Genomic DNA, 16,144 nt, shown 5'->3' with positions numbered 1-16,144 from the left:
TTCTTTTTAAAGGGACCTGCATCTGTGAGGAGCTCAGCTCCCAAAATATCCTCCACACTCATGCCTAGTTCCCAACTCATGCATTTCCCAGAGGTGGGAATCTCGCTTTGCTTCTTTCAAGCCTGTAAAGCCATTCCTCCCCTCACAGTGCTGGGGTGTCTGGAAGGAATCTGCCCTGCTCCCCCCATCACACCAGCTCAGGTAAGAAAACCAAATCAGCAGTGGCAAACAGAAGGAGAGGAGCTAATCCACATCCTTTGTACAATCCTCCCAATCCTCTCAATCACCTTCTATTCCACTCTGCAATTCAGAGCGAGGGCAGTGTAATCCCTGCTTGATCACAACTCCTTTCTCCTGCTCTCCACTGGGCCTGGCATGCTGGGTGATGCACAGGCTTGGGGGAAGGAGAAAAATGGAGAAAAACGAGCCAAGACTAAAGCAGTCCTTCTCACAGCAAAGACCAGACACGCTGCTGCAAACTGCTCTCATTTAGCCAGGATGGTGTCTTCCTCAGCTATGCAAAAGAGTTGAAAGGAGAACACCGTGCACCAGCCAAAATTCTTCATGTAACAGGATGTCATCACAAAAGCAAAAGACATCAGAAATGTGCCAGATGACACCAGAATTTGAACTCTGAAGTGCTGCTGCATTGGAACGCATCCCTCAAGATAGCCCCTTGGATCGACGTAGACCAGTGTGCGTTGAGAAAGTTGTTGTAGGTTGAAATTCAGAAGAAACTGGCTCCGTCTGCTGATATACTTTGTTGAGTCTACACTTCACAAAAAATGCAGTGGCACCATTCAAAGCATGAGCAGCATAATTCATCATCAGCAAGATACCGTATATGCTCAAGTAATGGACACAATTTTACCCTCAACAGCCCAGGTGCAGCAGTTGTGCATGCCTGCTTAAAAATGTCAGAAATCTATTGCTTGCTATAAATCAGGACTGACGATTCTGTAGAGGAAAATATCTTACTATTACCCTGACCATCTGGGTACCCAAGTCTATTCCAACTCCTGTTTTGCCTGGGTCTCTTAGAAATATATCACAATTAGTAGGGAAAAAATAGGACCAAAACAAAACAAAACAACAAAAAATAAACACCGCAGATTTTCAAAGCAATTACAGGTCTAATTCTCAAGCACTTACAAGTCATTGTCTGAACTGGGTTTTGAAACAATTTCAGCAACAGAACCATCAGGAAGCAGATTTTTAGCCCGTGCAACTAACTCCACTAGTTGAAGCATTTTTCTTGTCTGAACAAATAGGAGAGAGTGCTGAAACCATGAAGAAATACAGATGGTTTCAAAATCTGGGTCTGGGAAATGCTGAACGTCTTTTCATCAAAGTTGTCCTTTTATAATATTTGATAGAAAAAGTCAGAGCATTGCGCTGAAATGATCTTTGTTGTGTTTGAGACATGTTTGATCCCCCCCGAGCCCCAGCATGCTCTCAGGAGACAGGTTGGAGGGATGCTCACTCACACACCACCCAAGGGGGGTGTTTGGCTCCCCACTGGGACGGCGCCTCGCCTAACCGGCACCGCCTCGAGGACGTTGCCGGAGCAAGGAAAAACTTCAGCAAGTGGCACAATGGCAACTCCAGCTCTGCAGCTCTTCCACGTCCACTTTCAGAAAGGAAAAGTAACGAGCCTGGGAGGATGCATTACCGCAGGCACCGGTTCCTCCATATGCATGTGAACTCAAGTAACCTCTTATTCATCCAGGCCCTAAAATAGGAAGGCACAGTTCTGGACAAGCATATTGATCTAGATTCCTGTAACTATCCCTTTGAAACACAAATAAACTATTGTTAAAAAAAAGCCAACAGATCTCAGTGTGTGCTCTGGTTCCTTTGCAATGTGTACTATCTGACTACAATCCATCTTGGCAGTGGAACAGCTACGCAGACGTTCTTCTGAGCCAGCTCTAATGCAAAGGGATGCCAAGTATGTCTTCCCTTTTGTATTTACAGTAACAGCTTCAGCTTTCCCCACCGCTGGGAGTGCTGTTGTGGATCAGCTGGCAAAAATACACTTATCTGAAAGGACCACTGCAATTCCACTTGAAGCTGAACTGTTTCGCAGGGGTTGTCGGCGGGGACCTTCTCCCACATTAATCTACAGCGAGCGATGCCGCGGTGCCGCGGCCGGCATGAGCCTGTCTCTGCCTCCTCCCAGGCTGGACGACCTGCTGACAGACCGCTGGCCTCCTCCGCTCGGCTCTCACACCGCTCGGCTTTTGCAGGGAGGCTCCCTCGGGTCTGCCTGAGGCGTGCCAGGAACAGCGGGGCGATGCGTGACGGAAGCGGGGCCGCAGACGTACTGGTGTGCGGACGTCCCGGTGTGCGGACATACCAGTGTGTGGACGTACTGCTGTGTGGATGTACTGGTGTGTGGACGCACCAGTGTGCGGACATACTGGTGTGCAGACGGTTGTGTTGAGCAGCGCTGAAGGCCCGGCAACACTACACTGCTTTCAGGAGCCACTGAGGAGTGGGAGAGGACAGGGGATGCCCACACAGCATCCCTTCCTGGGGGAGCAGGATAAGGCACAGGAAGGATTTAGCAAGCAACCCACACACAGGGCTGGTCCATGGCAGTAATATTTGCCAATTGTAGGGTTGCTTCATATTGCAAAGCCAAACCAAGGTGTCTCCGACTGCCTTCACCCTCAGAGCTGCCAGTGCAGCACTGGGAGAGAGACAGACAGGCCATGCGCTTCCATGAAGACTGCCGGTATCTGAGTAACAGAAAGTTTTGCTGCTGCTGAGCTTAACTACACTCAAAACAAGAGCTAGAGACCACTTTTCCACTGCCTTGCACTGTGGTAGACCCCCAGGTGTCAGCACTGCCCTAAGCAAAGCATCTAACAGGGCGCAGAGGACAGGCCGAATGAGTGGGGTGCTGAGCAGGACTACAATTGCCATTTCTCACTCAACAGAGACAAGCAAATCTGCTCTGGATTTTGAGGGCACCCACCACTCCACGTATCTTTTCTGAGGTCTTACACGTCCACGACAGCCTGGATGCCAAGGCCTGACCATCCATGTCCTTTTTGGCACTTATACGAAGGAATGAGACAAATCCTACAACAGCATGAGCAAGGCTTACTGCAGCCCTGTTGTATTCTTCCTCTTTGCCACATCTGCCCAGTTTAGTTTTACATTCTCTCTTAACAAAATAGACAGGGAATGCATTGATTCATAGAACCAGACTCATGTAGGTTGGAAAAAACCTCTAAGATCACCTGGTCCAACCTCTAACTGAGCACTACCAAGTCCTCCTTGACACAGGAGCTGAAGGAAGGAGAAATCTTTTTGTCTTTCTCGGAAATATTCCTGGGTGTCAAAGCTCTGACAGGTCGGATGGGGCTTTGAGCAACCTGGCCTAGTGGCAGGTGTCCCTGACCATGGCAGGGGGTTGGAATTGGATGATCTTTAAGGGTGCTTCCAACCCAAACCATTCCATGATTCTGTGACTGTGTGACACGAGGCAATCACTGAAGTCTGTGCAAAGAATTTGCAGGGAGCAACTTCCCAGTGGTAACAGTGAGCACAGCTTAGAGAAGTTTGGAGCAGTGTAAATATGAGACCAGAGCCCATGTCCTCTCCCTTGATACAAGGCACAGCCACCCCACGGCTGCCCTGTTGTATAGAATAATGCCCAGATTTTGACACAAAGCAAAAAGCCTCACCAGGAGTTCAGAGGGCTTTTTGTTGTTGTTGTTTTAAGGTGATAATTCATGTAAACAAACCACCCCCCACAACCATTTAACATATAACATATTATGCCATTATCCTAATTTATATTTTGTTAAGCCTTAGGGGATTTAGCTGAGAACGCAGATCCATTGCAGCAAGTGCTGTAACAAGCCACAGTAGAAAGCAGTCCCCGCTTCAATGAATTTACAGTCTGAACAGACAAAAGACAGGAGAAAGGAAGAATTATTCTCCAGGCCCCACCAAAACAGCCAATAAACTTGCCCCCACTTCCTGCTGACTTGTGCTCCAGAACGTCAGCTTTCATTAAAAAAAGCAACAACAACAAAAGACATTTCTAGCTCCTGTGGTTGTAAAAAGACTCTTGAAGACATGCTAAATCAATGCAATCACATTTACCCAGCTATGCAGATGACTCTGGAAAGAGACATAGCCATTCATCTCTGACAGGGCCCAAATAATTACAAGTTTCTGCAGCCACAGAGTTCTCCGTTTCAGTGCAGCTTCTTTCAATCCTTACAGCCCTGCCTTCCTTTGTCCTACCTGAAATTGTGACTTATCCTCCTGCTTTCGGACCCCAAAACCACGTTACTGTGCACCTTTCTGATGCTATTACAGTCGGCTACAAGTTCTGGGCTCCTGAACTGGCATCCTTCTCCCATTCAGCACTGCACGGTTATGAGAGGGGAGTCTGAAGGGAACTGGAGCCCAGGCCCAGAGGAACAGGCCAAGGTGAACGTACAGAGGAAGAAACAAACCAAAACCAACCACCACCATCCACAGCAATGCCTCCTCCCCAAAGCGTATGCCCATGAAACAGCCAAAGCCTGGGGGACACAGGGAATTTCACAGAAAGGCAACAAAGCCACCTTTACTGCATCATTTATGTTTGTACTACCAAACACATGAATCACCCATAAGCATCCTCGCTGCCAGAAAACTTTTGGTGTGACTTTGAACAGGATGCCTATGAGCATCCTCCCTGCACAGACAGAAAGAGCTCACGCGACTTCAGAGTTAGTGTTTGACCAAAACCAGATCTTCCTGAGTGGAACCAGCAGTGTATCCACTACGCTATCCCTCTCCCACAGGACATGGTGCGTGCTGGTAAACCTTCCCACCGATATGGTTACACACAGGGAAAGCACAACAGGTCTTCAATAACAACAACAAAACAGACCTGTCTTCTCCCCTCGTCTTGAAAGGACACAGCCAGTCAAGGTGATGATGGGAACACTGCATACTTGGGAACATGCTGGAGCTTTCACCACCTGCTGGCATTCTCAAGACAGATCTAGCTCTGAAAACTGCACCTCCCCTGCCAGCAGGAAATAAATCTTGTGGTTTTAGAGTTGGAGAGTGAATCCATATTCAGTTAGGAATTTATGGTGACTTTATGGATCCCACAAATGCTTCACTACCACCATTTTCTGGAAACTGTACAATTCCTGCAGTTCATTCACTGCATTCAATTGCCTTTTTTCAGGGAAGCACTTCTAATTGCTTTTTTACAGATATGGGTTTCTGTAAAGAATAGAACATGGTTCATATCGTATAAAATGTTACCATAGCCTTTTCAACTATATATAGCTTTTATAGCTAGTTTTAATTTCCCCAGAGTATTCATCCCAAAGGGTTAAATCCATCCCTCATGTAACTCCAATGGCTTCACACCAGAGTGTATTTTACGCAACAATCACAGCGCTACAATTCAAGCAACGTTTTCTTGTACCATTTCTTCCATCTCACAAGGGCCCTTTCCTTTCAGCTGCAATGAAATGTATGGCAGTAAGCAAATACCTGTGCAGTCTGCACTGATTTACAGATATCCAAGCACTGTTACCATCCCTTACGTCCCCATGGCTGTTTGTTTGTTGTTGGGTGGGTATATTTTGTTTTTAATATCGCATTGGATTGTTCCACTCTTTCCCTGGGAAACAGTTGTACACATTTCTGCAACACAGACACTGCAAAGCCAGTATCAATTTTCTTCCTTTATATTAGCCCCTCTGGTACCTTTACATTAACCCGGAATGAATCACTGGCCTCCCAGTCATTTCTTGCTACACGCAGTTTTGAGAAATGGCATAACTCACATTTCAGAGAAGGCCTGGTTTCCGCAGACGTGCTCCTCAACTGCCAAATAGCTGGTGCAATGGCTCATGCTTCCTCTGCACACACATCCACCGGACTCCCAGACAGCCCCTGGCAACTTCTCTGTTGTTTCTCTGAGCTCTGCTCTCATGTGCCGGCGCAGAAACCCCACAACAGCTGGTGCAGCACACCCAGGGAAGAGTGAGGTGGCTCCAGTTGTCCCACCAGTATTATCTGTCCCACCAAACAGGGGCAGCTCGTGCTATCAGTTTTCGTGGCCAGCTCCATGTCCTTCTATCCAAACTGTTCATCTTTTTCCTGAACCGACTCCGTTACCCTGTACAGAAAGAGAAAACGCGCATGCTTACTCTGAATGCTTTGCAATGCCCTGAGCAGAAATAAGCTCCGTACCAAAACCGAAACAGACAAAAAAAAGCACACACAAGCAGAGCCAACATTTAACTGTCCATCCATGGCAAACTCTATGTGAGCTAATAATATAAAGGAGCCTGTAAGTATGTGTTGGACCGGTGAAATGTGAGTTGTGTTCAAGGCTGGGCCAGACTCAGATGGATGAGAGAGTCTTTAACCCATCGGAAAATCCAGTGCTCAGCGTACCCTTCACAGTGTTTAGGGAAATAGGGGAATACAAGGGACATGTTTGTGACCTGGGGGTTTGAGTCCTGCCTGATACAGCAATGTACCCTCTTCTCACAGGAGACCTGGAGCAGACAAAAGTACTTGACGGTCAAGCCTGAATATTTGTCTTATTCCTCTGCATTGCCACTCTGGAAAGACCCATGTCAGATTTGCTGACTTCAGCATCTCTGCTGAGTCCTTCAAACCCCCAAAATTCTTCCAAGATACCTTATTCCCTCCCTAAGGGAACAGTAGCAGCACTGGAGAGAGACCAAGAGACCCTAAGGCTGAGAGGCGTCTAAAAGGTGCGCTGCTGTGGTCCAGAAAAAAAAAAAAAAAAAAAAAAAAAAAAAAAGAAAGAAAACTAAAGTGATTATTTAAGGAGCAATAAAAACAGTGAAAAGAATTAATTTTAAATAATAGGGCCTAGAAGGGAAAAGACACTTTTTTTTTTTTTTTTACATCTTCCCAGTCAGAATTATCCTGTTTTCATCAGTCATGCCCTCCATCCTCAGAAGTGTTGTTGTCCTCAGTTTATTCATGAGAAACTGGGGCATAATAGAAGTTGTTTTTGAGAGGTCATGCAAGGTTTGTATGGCAGAGCAAGAATAAAATATTTACAGCATTAAACATCCAGTCCTTTTCTCCTTAAGGCACCAGCAGGCTGAGAGGTATTGACTTCTTACAGCAAATCTGTCTTGACAACTACAGTAAATCTGTCTCACGACAAGGGTGTTAGGATCAGCCCACTACAGTACATGACATAAATCTATCCCTTATAGTTTGAGGAACAGGTGTAGATTTGGGTATTAAAAGCATGGAAATCTCCTGTTACAAAACCCCAAACCTCATGAAACACATCTGTTTCATTTAGGGTTTGAGGTCCAGATAGCTGAGGTTCACAAAAACTTCGGTTGGGGTTAGTTCCGTTCGGAAAAGTCAGTTTGGAAAATACAAGATTGAGATTCACAAAGTGCAGTTTTGGTCTGTACACTAACATGAATTTTTTGTTGCCTTTGGACAACTGATCCCTTGACCATCACACCCGAATAGGTGCCGTCTGGTCTCCTTAGCTTGTAGGTTCTTCATGGGGAGGACCATCTCGACCATCTCTACAGGAATATGCAGTGCCTGCAGATTTCAAGCCCTGAATAACATCTGGAAGTCAGATCACTTAAAATACAGCTTAAAATGCCATCAGACACACTCTGATAGCCTGCACAACTCCAGTATTAGCTAAGGTTTGATTTGTTGTTTGCTTTCTCCGTGACAATTCTGGCTGGGATCCCATGGAATACGCCCGAGGTCTGCCGATGATGGGGAGCCAGCATGAAGTGCAAAACCCCAAATCCCTCCATCCGTGCTGGTGCCACAGCTCCCCATAGCCACACTCTTCATGAGCCCACCTCGCCTACACCGCTCACGGCCACAGGCGATGCACGTCCAGGGGGTGGCTACGAAACAAAGCCCAGCATACTTGAAAACGAACGTGTTAACCAGTAATTCAAGCCGCATTAAAGGGCCAGTGTGAGCTCTCCATTGGCAATACACTGCATACATTTGTCAACCAAACACAAATCCATTTGAATAGATTTCTTGTGGCCTGTTATTTATGAGGGGAAAATATCCCCTGGTCTCTGGGCTGATGAGAGCCCATGCTTTCCTTTCTAATCTTAACTGCCTATTATTAGCAGCCCCAGTTATAGAATGCCCCTCTGCCTTGTATATATTCCAAGTACCCCCAGTTTTCCACTCGGCATGGGTATGAGGCAGGGGAAGACACAGAGCACTCAATTACTGGCATTTCAATGTGCCTTTTGCAGTTCACTCCTACACTTGGGATAATCTAATTACACAGGGCAGAAACCTCACCCAACCATATATTTTCCTTAGACCCTGTTGCCACCAGTTACTTTTACTCCTCATTGAAACAGAGTCCCCCTCTTTTTTTATTTCCTTCTTTCTTTTTTTTTTTCCACATCGTTAAAAATTTATTATTTAGACTGATGATGACATCATCTGGAAAGGGACCCAGGCTGTGGTCATCAGGGCCTTTTTCTGCATTACAGAGAAGCAGTTTCTCCTCTCTCCCTTGCAGATCATTAATTTTTAAAATAGAGCTTTGCTTTAAATATATACAGCTCATTTTGCTTTCGGCTGATGAGTCAGAGGAGCTGTCTTTCACCCAGGTTGGGTGCCCCCCGTGCCATGCTTCCTGCCCTAACCAGCAGCATGTCCCCTGATGGAGCCCCGGCTCCAGGCCTCTTCAAGGAACAGAGAGGGTGTTTCTGTGTAAATAACCAAATAATTGCATTTGCATCCACCCAGCTTTGTTCCCCGGTCCATCTGGAAATGGCCTGGCCCTGAGGTCCTCCTCCGGGCTAGAAGCTCATGGGCTTTGCCCTCAGATGTTTAAGGGAAGGCTTTATAATATGGCTTAGCAGTAGTATGGGCACAATTCACCTCACCATGCTGAGCTTTTGTGGTAACTACACCATGAATCCTGCACCACTCCTGTGCAAGCTGTGGTCTCCTCTCCAGAGAGGACCAGAAGTTAGGTGTCTGGGTTGTCTGCAGGATTACTCAAGGGATTAACAAAGTAAACACTAACCGTGGGCACTCACTGCTTCTGTCCTAGACCGTTTAGGTGGAGAGAGCAGGTACGTGTGTGGGAGCAGCAGGGCTCTGCAGGCTGGCTGGCAGCGGTACCAGCACCCGAGGTGGCACCCAGAGCCCTCAGAGAGACGTCGATGCATCAAGAGATGTAGAACAATGGGACAGGCACCTCGCTGCAGGATCCCAGATGGAGCAGGCAGAGCCTGGCAAGGAGGAAGCTGCAGAGAATGTGCCTGAGGAATCCTTGCTGGGAACACCTCTGTCCCTGCAGACCCCTTCGCCCAGACCTCACCTCGTCAGGAGCAGATCTGGGTAGCGCAGTTCTGCATTCACCCACTTGAACTTTAATCCATCCCTAAATCAAAGGGCAGTAGTTGCAAAATGTATTACCTGAGGGCAGGACCACGGTTTTCATCAGCTGAATGTATTTCTTCATCCCTGAGCATGCACAAACATTTGCAAGTATTTCTCTTACTGAAGGCAGTATCTTTCTGCTTGCTAGATCCCTCAGATAAAATAGGTTTTATCACCCCCATACACATCTGGGTATTCACAGAAGCATATGGGAGCACGATGGATGTGCCACCTTGGAAACATTTTGACATTGTAATTTAGGAGGAAGGGACAAGGCATGTCTTATCTGAATGAAGATGCAGGACACATTCAGAGAATGGGGATGTAAACACCACTTAGATACCCATCTTAGCCTAAATTACTAGACTAATCTCTTGAGACTTCTTGTATATTTGTAGGAGAAAAAAAAAAAAAAAAGTACTTTCAGATGGCAAGTTAGAGAAGAAACTTAATTTAGAGGCACTCTCCCTCCATTGACTGAATGGAGAAAGAAAGTGATGGAGGGAGCCTCCTAAATAGGCTGCAATCCTTATAAATAGCTGCAATCAGCACAGAGGAGAGTCACTCAAATAAGTGTCTGACCAGGGCAAGGTGTTGCTCATCCAGCACAGCGAGAGCTGCCGTGGGTTCTTTAATGAGCACAAGTGGCTTCAGCTTTGGTTTTACATTTACTCCAAGCACAACAGCAGTCCTCCAACTGGGCTGGGGCACAAGTTCAGGACAGGTCCATGAAGAACAGTGCTCACCATTCAATGGTCTCCAGCTATTACTTTCTTTAATGCCTTGTTTTTCACTGAATTTTCCACATCCTAGGACAAGCCCGTCCCTTAGCTTATGAGCTCTCAGAAGCTACTGAAATCCTAGCATGGTATGCATGGATTCAGATTTAAGAAAAAGAATATGACAGTCCTTTATAATGTCATTATATTTTCTGTAGCTGTTTAGTCAACAGGAGGGCTGTCAAAGTTTGTACACGGAAAACAGTGTCATGCAAAGCTTGTCAGAAGGATGTGAAAATTCAGAAGGATAAACTGGCTGTTATGTGGACTTGTGCTATAACATTTACTTGGACTCAGTGATCCAGTAACACAGTTCACCAAAATCCATCAGAACAATCCACAGTGCCTTGCTCCCTCTCAAAATCATTGCTCTCCCCTCCAGCTCCTCGACCTGACCACTTGCAGGTCCAAAGCTCCTCCTTACCCTTCAAGATAATCTATGGAGCACTGAGGAATCCTTCCTTTAGGGCTGAAACAAACATAACAGACAAGAGGAGATGGAACAAAGAACAGAAGTAGGCATCACAAATACATTTCACTGCACCTACATGGATTTGTAACTCTAAGAAGTATTCTTCTGACACAATTTCTCTAAGGAATGGCGAGGGCTGAGAAAGAAGGGTAAAATGCTGTGTGGTCATAAATGGAAAAAAGCAGCCTGGAAGACAACCTCGGGGTGCAAGCAGGCTCTATGCTATGGAAATATTTGAGGGGGGGAAAATCTCAATTTCAAATTACAGCGGGGAGCTTGCTTCAGAAATCACTGCTTTATCTCCACCTTTCATTCTCCCGCTCACTTCCCAAGCTCCAACCCTTTCCTAGCCCTCCCGTTGCCCCCATGGAGGGCGGCCGTGCCTCCCCACCACTTCTCCTGGTCCGGCCCTACCGTGGCCACCTCCTCTCCTCGGCCAGTGGCCTCCCAGCGGGCCTCAGCGTGCTGCTGGAGGACAGGACGGCTCTATACACAGCAAAAAAAAAAAAAAAAAAGAAGTTAAAATGAATTAGATTATGGTCATATTAATTCAGGGCAGCCGCCCAATCCTTTCATTAGCTTGATTCTCCGGCTACTGTAGCAATCTATAAATGTTATAAGCTTTAAATGCTTTCTGTACTTTAAGCTTCATAGGAGACTACTACTATTAACAGTTACACAAGTCGGGAGGAAAGGGGGATGCTATACGGGGTTATATATGAGCCTGTCACGGCCGTGAATACACAACCTTATGCTAAACATTCCCAGAACTCGGGAGGAGGCTTCCAAACACTTCACAGCGAACAGCTCCCAAGGTGACACCTCAGGTTGCGTTTCGAGAGCAGTCAAGACCCCCAGTGGTGTGTGAAGCCCCCCCACCTTCCTGGCCATTTTCTGCCTCAGAAGGAAGCCCTGCAGGACGGTGACCAGGCCTGGCACACCGAGCGACTCAGCCTAACCCTTCACGGCGCAGCCCAGACAACCACAGGCGTGCGGTTTGCACAAAGTCCCTTGAACTTCTGAACTCTACTTTTTTTTTCTGTTAGGTGGGGAATTAAGTGGACTTAGTCACACAGAGCTTCAGTCAAGGGTCTTTGAAGCCCTGAGCTGGCAGTGATAACGCTTTGTGTGTATGTGCGGGGAGGCATTTCTGCCTCTCAGCCCTGAATACCACGTCCTGTTTCTCAATGAGGAACAAAAAAATAATAACAGGACTGAGGGCAGCAGCCTTCGTATGGCAATGAAATCACTTCTTCCTAATCACCATTGGAGCCTCAGCAGCAGGAGACCATCAGGTCACAACCTAATACCTTTTCCAGTCATAAATTTCCAGATATCTCCAGTAACAGGTCTGATCTCCGTTTACTGGAGCTGGGCTTTTTTTGTTCATTTTTCTCAGAACAGCCTTATGGAAGAGCGGCTTCTTTACAGGCAGTACCCCGAATTTATAGAGCTTTATCCCTGCCACTGACTGACCATTAAATTCCGTATTTACATCTATAGCCAAATGGGTAAACAAGCACATACAGTAATTTCAAAAGTCAAATCTCCATTAACTTTTATGTAACTGAAGATGAGATGAAAGCACATAGGCATCGAGCCTAGCTTCGGCGTGCTTTCCAGGAATGAAACTATGCTGCTTTGTTACCTTCCATAAAGAGGATCAGGAGGAAAATTAGCATTAGTTTTGCTCCCTTTTTATAAATGAAGAGTGTTTTTCTAAGCCAATGTTTTCTCTCTACCCATGCCTGTGTTACCTGCCTGTGCCCGCTCTCAGCCTTCCACCTGCGCAACAGAAAGTTTCACAAAACCAGAATAGGATACGTTTCGTAACCAAAACACACAAGAGCAAAAGGGGAAAAAACAGAAGCACTTGCTCACAGTAATAGCTATTTTCCTTTCCTCTTAAAGCAACACAATGAAGCAATTACTGCACGCTATACTTCCCCGGGCTGCTGCAGCCAAAGCAATTGGCTGGGCGGCGTGGAGGGGGCTGGAGGTGTGGCAGAAGGAAAAGAAACAACTCCTACCAGATATGATTCACTAACAACAAAAACATCCCCATGGTACCTCTTACTTTTCGTAGGATGAGGACAGGTTTTCCACCAGCAGGCTTTTCCGATTAGAGGAATTTTTCTGTAATGGGATTGATGACATAGGTGTCAGTATGAAAATAGGAAGGATCTCAAAGGTTACAGCTAAGCTGGGAGTCTCCTTCCACCTGAACCGCTGCAGATTCTCAGAAAACTCCTTGTGGTCTCAGGAGGATGCACCAGATGGGAAACCCTCTAATTTACTTGAGAAAGGAGAACGTGTTCATGGGCAATTATCTCTCTGGAATTAAACCGAATGGAGGATATATGAATAAACACAGAACGGCCCCCGTCAGGCGAGCCACCGTGTCTCGCACGCACACGCACCGTCTATTGCCGGACACGTGGAACGAGGAACTGACGGATGAGACCAAGGAACACAACATAAATTAGAAATAGATTAAAGAACATCATGTAACTGTGCTCTGTCTCCAGGCTTCAAACTGTGTGAATCATCAGACCCACTTTATACATGTATATTCTAAAACATGGTTTTAGTTCTGATGGCCTTTGGCACACAGCTTTGGTATGAATGTGCCTGTAAATTTGCATTTGTTTTAACAGTATTAAAGGGGGAATTGGCAGCAACTTCTACATTTAGCTAGCTTGGCACTTTCTTTTATAAAGATTCTTTAAGTCTTTTTTTAGAAACTTAAAAAAATTATATGAGACACCCTCTATAAAATTAAATTGAAGGACAGGCATGTGGGAGAGAAATACTATTACGATTTTTCTCCATGTCAGCAGGCTCTAATAGCTCCATGTTTTGCATTATAACACACGAGCGTTTGTAATTGTCTCTCGCAGAGATGAGCATTTGATGAGACGTAGCGCTGAGGTTAGGGGTGTCAGAGATGCCTGTCTGTTATCCTGGGGAAGCTTTCATAATAGGCAGGTTGTTGTACCTCGGTAGGGAGCCTAATGCCACAACACTGAATGCAGTTAAAGCTCATGTTGGTCTGACAAATGACTAAATTACAGTATAATACATTTGAAGCACTATTTCAATATAAAGTTACATGTTTGTGCGACTTTGACTTGCTCATGCTCCTTGCAGCTCGCAGTGTGCACAACCAGAGATGTGAGTGGTACGTCTCAGAGCCAGATTTTTTCAACCATCAACCAGTGGGTAGCATTCCTGTAAACAATTAAGCAGATGACTTCTTCCCAACCAAAGCTGTACTACCACAGCAAGTGGAATGATCGTTTTACACCCAAAATGTGCTTTGGATGAATAAACAAAGAGAAGCATGAAACTAAAATACAAAATGTTAATATTGCCTGACTTTTTTTTTTCCTTTTAATAGATAACAGAACAATGTCAAAAAGCATGAATAACAATTTAACTGCCCTTTCAAATGAATGAATCAGCCATAGGATAAGGGTCTATTAATTCCAGATTTCTAGTAATGCATAAAACCAGATCTAGATAGAATAATTCATAAAGGAGAAACAACACCCATGGCATTGGCAGGAACAGTGCATGTTGTCAAAAATGGCAGGAAATTTCATAAAACTGCTACAATAAAATAGCTCATAATAAAGACTTTTATCTTATAAAAATACAAGAAAATACACTGAAACACAGAATTTAAAACTAAAAAATATCTTTTATGCCTACATTTATTTTCTATCCCATCTGAAATTGTTTCCAAACTTGTTATAGTGAGGAGTTTGAGAGCGGAGGAAACAGGAAAACATTTTCTTACTTTTTTCCTTTCTCCAAATCTCATACACTTGATGGTATTTAGAGAAGAATGAGGAATTTGTATCAGCTCAGTCCATCAATTACAGACCAGTCAGTCTAACCTAAACTTGACATTTATCATTTGTGGCTATTCCACCCCAAAGCAAGTGTGAAAGACATGAAAGCTTCTCATTCAAACGAGTAGACATCTTATATACACTTGTTACTGCAAATGTGGTACCTCAACTGAGCAGCAAGAGTCACACTCGCCTGTTAAAGCCATTTAAGAGCACGTTACCCACTAACATCGTATTGAAATGTAGCAATATTCAGTTCTGTCTTAAAAGATGTGCTGATTCATTGATGCTTATGCTTTCACTTCAATAACAAATAGCTGGGTTTTTCTCAAATAAACACATACAAATAAAGCCACCCTTTATGTCAATATATTATGTTTTGTGTACTTAATTTTCATGCCAATGGGAAAGATGTTATAAGAAAAGTAGTTCGAGGATGGTCAAAGAGAATTGTAATTAATCTGCCAGAAAGAGTTATGGTAAATATTATTATTATGATTATTAATGATTTGTAAAGCACTGTAAATCTCCATGACAGTAATTATGATGCTTTGTATATATAAATTTGGCATTCCGCATATACAAGCACTTGGGCTTGAACTCTTCCTAGATCATTAGGAAATCAGAGGTCATATCATCGGTCACTTGAAAAGTAATTTCCTGCAGATTTGCAGGCAATGCTCAGATTTGCCCTCTCTGTAAAAAAGGTATTAATGATTTCTCCCCAGGCAAACAAGCTGAGATGGAAGCTGCGATTAGCAGCCTTTTAAGTACAGCGACCCAGAGCTGCAGGAGAGCAAGTGAGGCCGGAGCCCCTTCTGGGTCACCATCAGGAAAACGGGCTGGGTACAGTCTGCGGGACGGGGAAGTGGCGGGTGGAGGGCCCACGTTCTGAACATGCTGGTGGAGTTTCCAAAGATAAACTGAATCTGTAGAAAACATTAATCTTTAGGGGCCTCCTCTCAGCTTCGTGTCACTTAATGTATTGAGAAAGGCGGTGGGATTGAAATGATCTGTCGTTCTCATGCTAATCCTCCGTGCGGAGGAAACTCTCCAAGAGTGGGGGTCTGCTCCTTCCCAACCCCCCGTTCTCAAGGCAATGGCTCAGGTTTTTGGAAATCTGTGACTCCAGGTAGGGAATTCCCACAAAGCACAACTTGTTATTAAAAGAGGAGAGAGGCAGGTTCCTATCTCCTCTTGCAGGGGATCAATAACCTTTCTGCTGGCAGCGGTTCAGCTGCACTTGGTGCTCTGCCCTCTTTTTCGGTAGATTCTTCCTCTGGTGATAAGCAAAAAGGACATTACAAGTCAATTCCATCGAAGATTAAATCCAAGTCTCCTCTGCTCAGCCAAATAAGCAGTTTCTGCAGTCTAAATGCCAGACAGAAGCAATTCACCCATTCCGCCTCCCCTGTCTTTCATCCCAGCCAGGAGCACTGCTCCCTGCGTGCTGGTGGGAGCACCCATGGGAGCAGGGTGTGCTCAGGGGCCAGCAGCTTGCAGTCACCCAAGTGAGAACTGCTCCTGCAAAGCCATGCACACTCGCAGGTTCATCCACCAGTGGTGTCTGTGAAACCAAGTAGCAGGATGGACACTGAATCTCCCTGCTC

General features: G+C 45.4%; 1 protein-coding gene across 5 annotated transcripts in view; it reads right to left on the bottom strand.

The window, feature by feature from the left end:
* Positions 1-16,144, bottom strand: part of PAPPA (pappalysin 1) — a 384,400-nt gene that overhangs the window by 228,377 nt on the left and 139,879 nt on the right. For all 5 annotated transcript variants that reach the window (XM_068656712.1, XM_068656711.1, XM_068656714.1 and 2 more), the window contains one exon: positions 5,820-6,154. The gene's annotated coding sequence lies outside the window, so the exon portion shown is untranslated. The remainder of the gene's footprint in view (positions 1-5,819; positions 6,155-16,144) is intronic.

This window comes from Anas acuta, chromosome 20, assembly GCF_963932015.1.
Source record: "Anas acuta chromosome 20, bAnaAcu1.1, whole genome shotgun sequence".
NCBI lineage: Eukaryota > Metazoa > Chordata > Aves > Anseriformes > Anatidae > Anas > Anas acuta.
The sequence above is the reverse complement of the archived record's forward strand: the minus strand, read 5'-3'. Positions and strand labels throughout refer to the sequence as shown.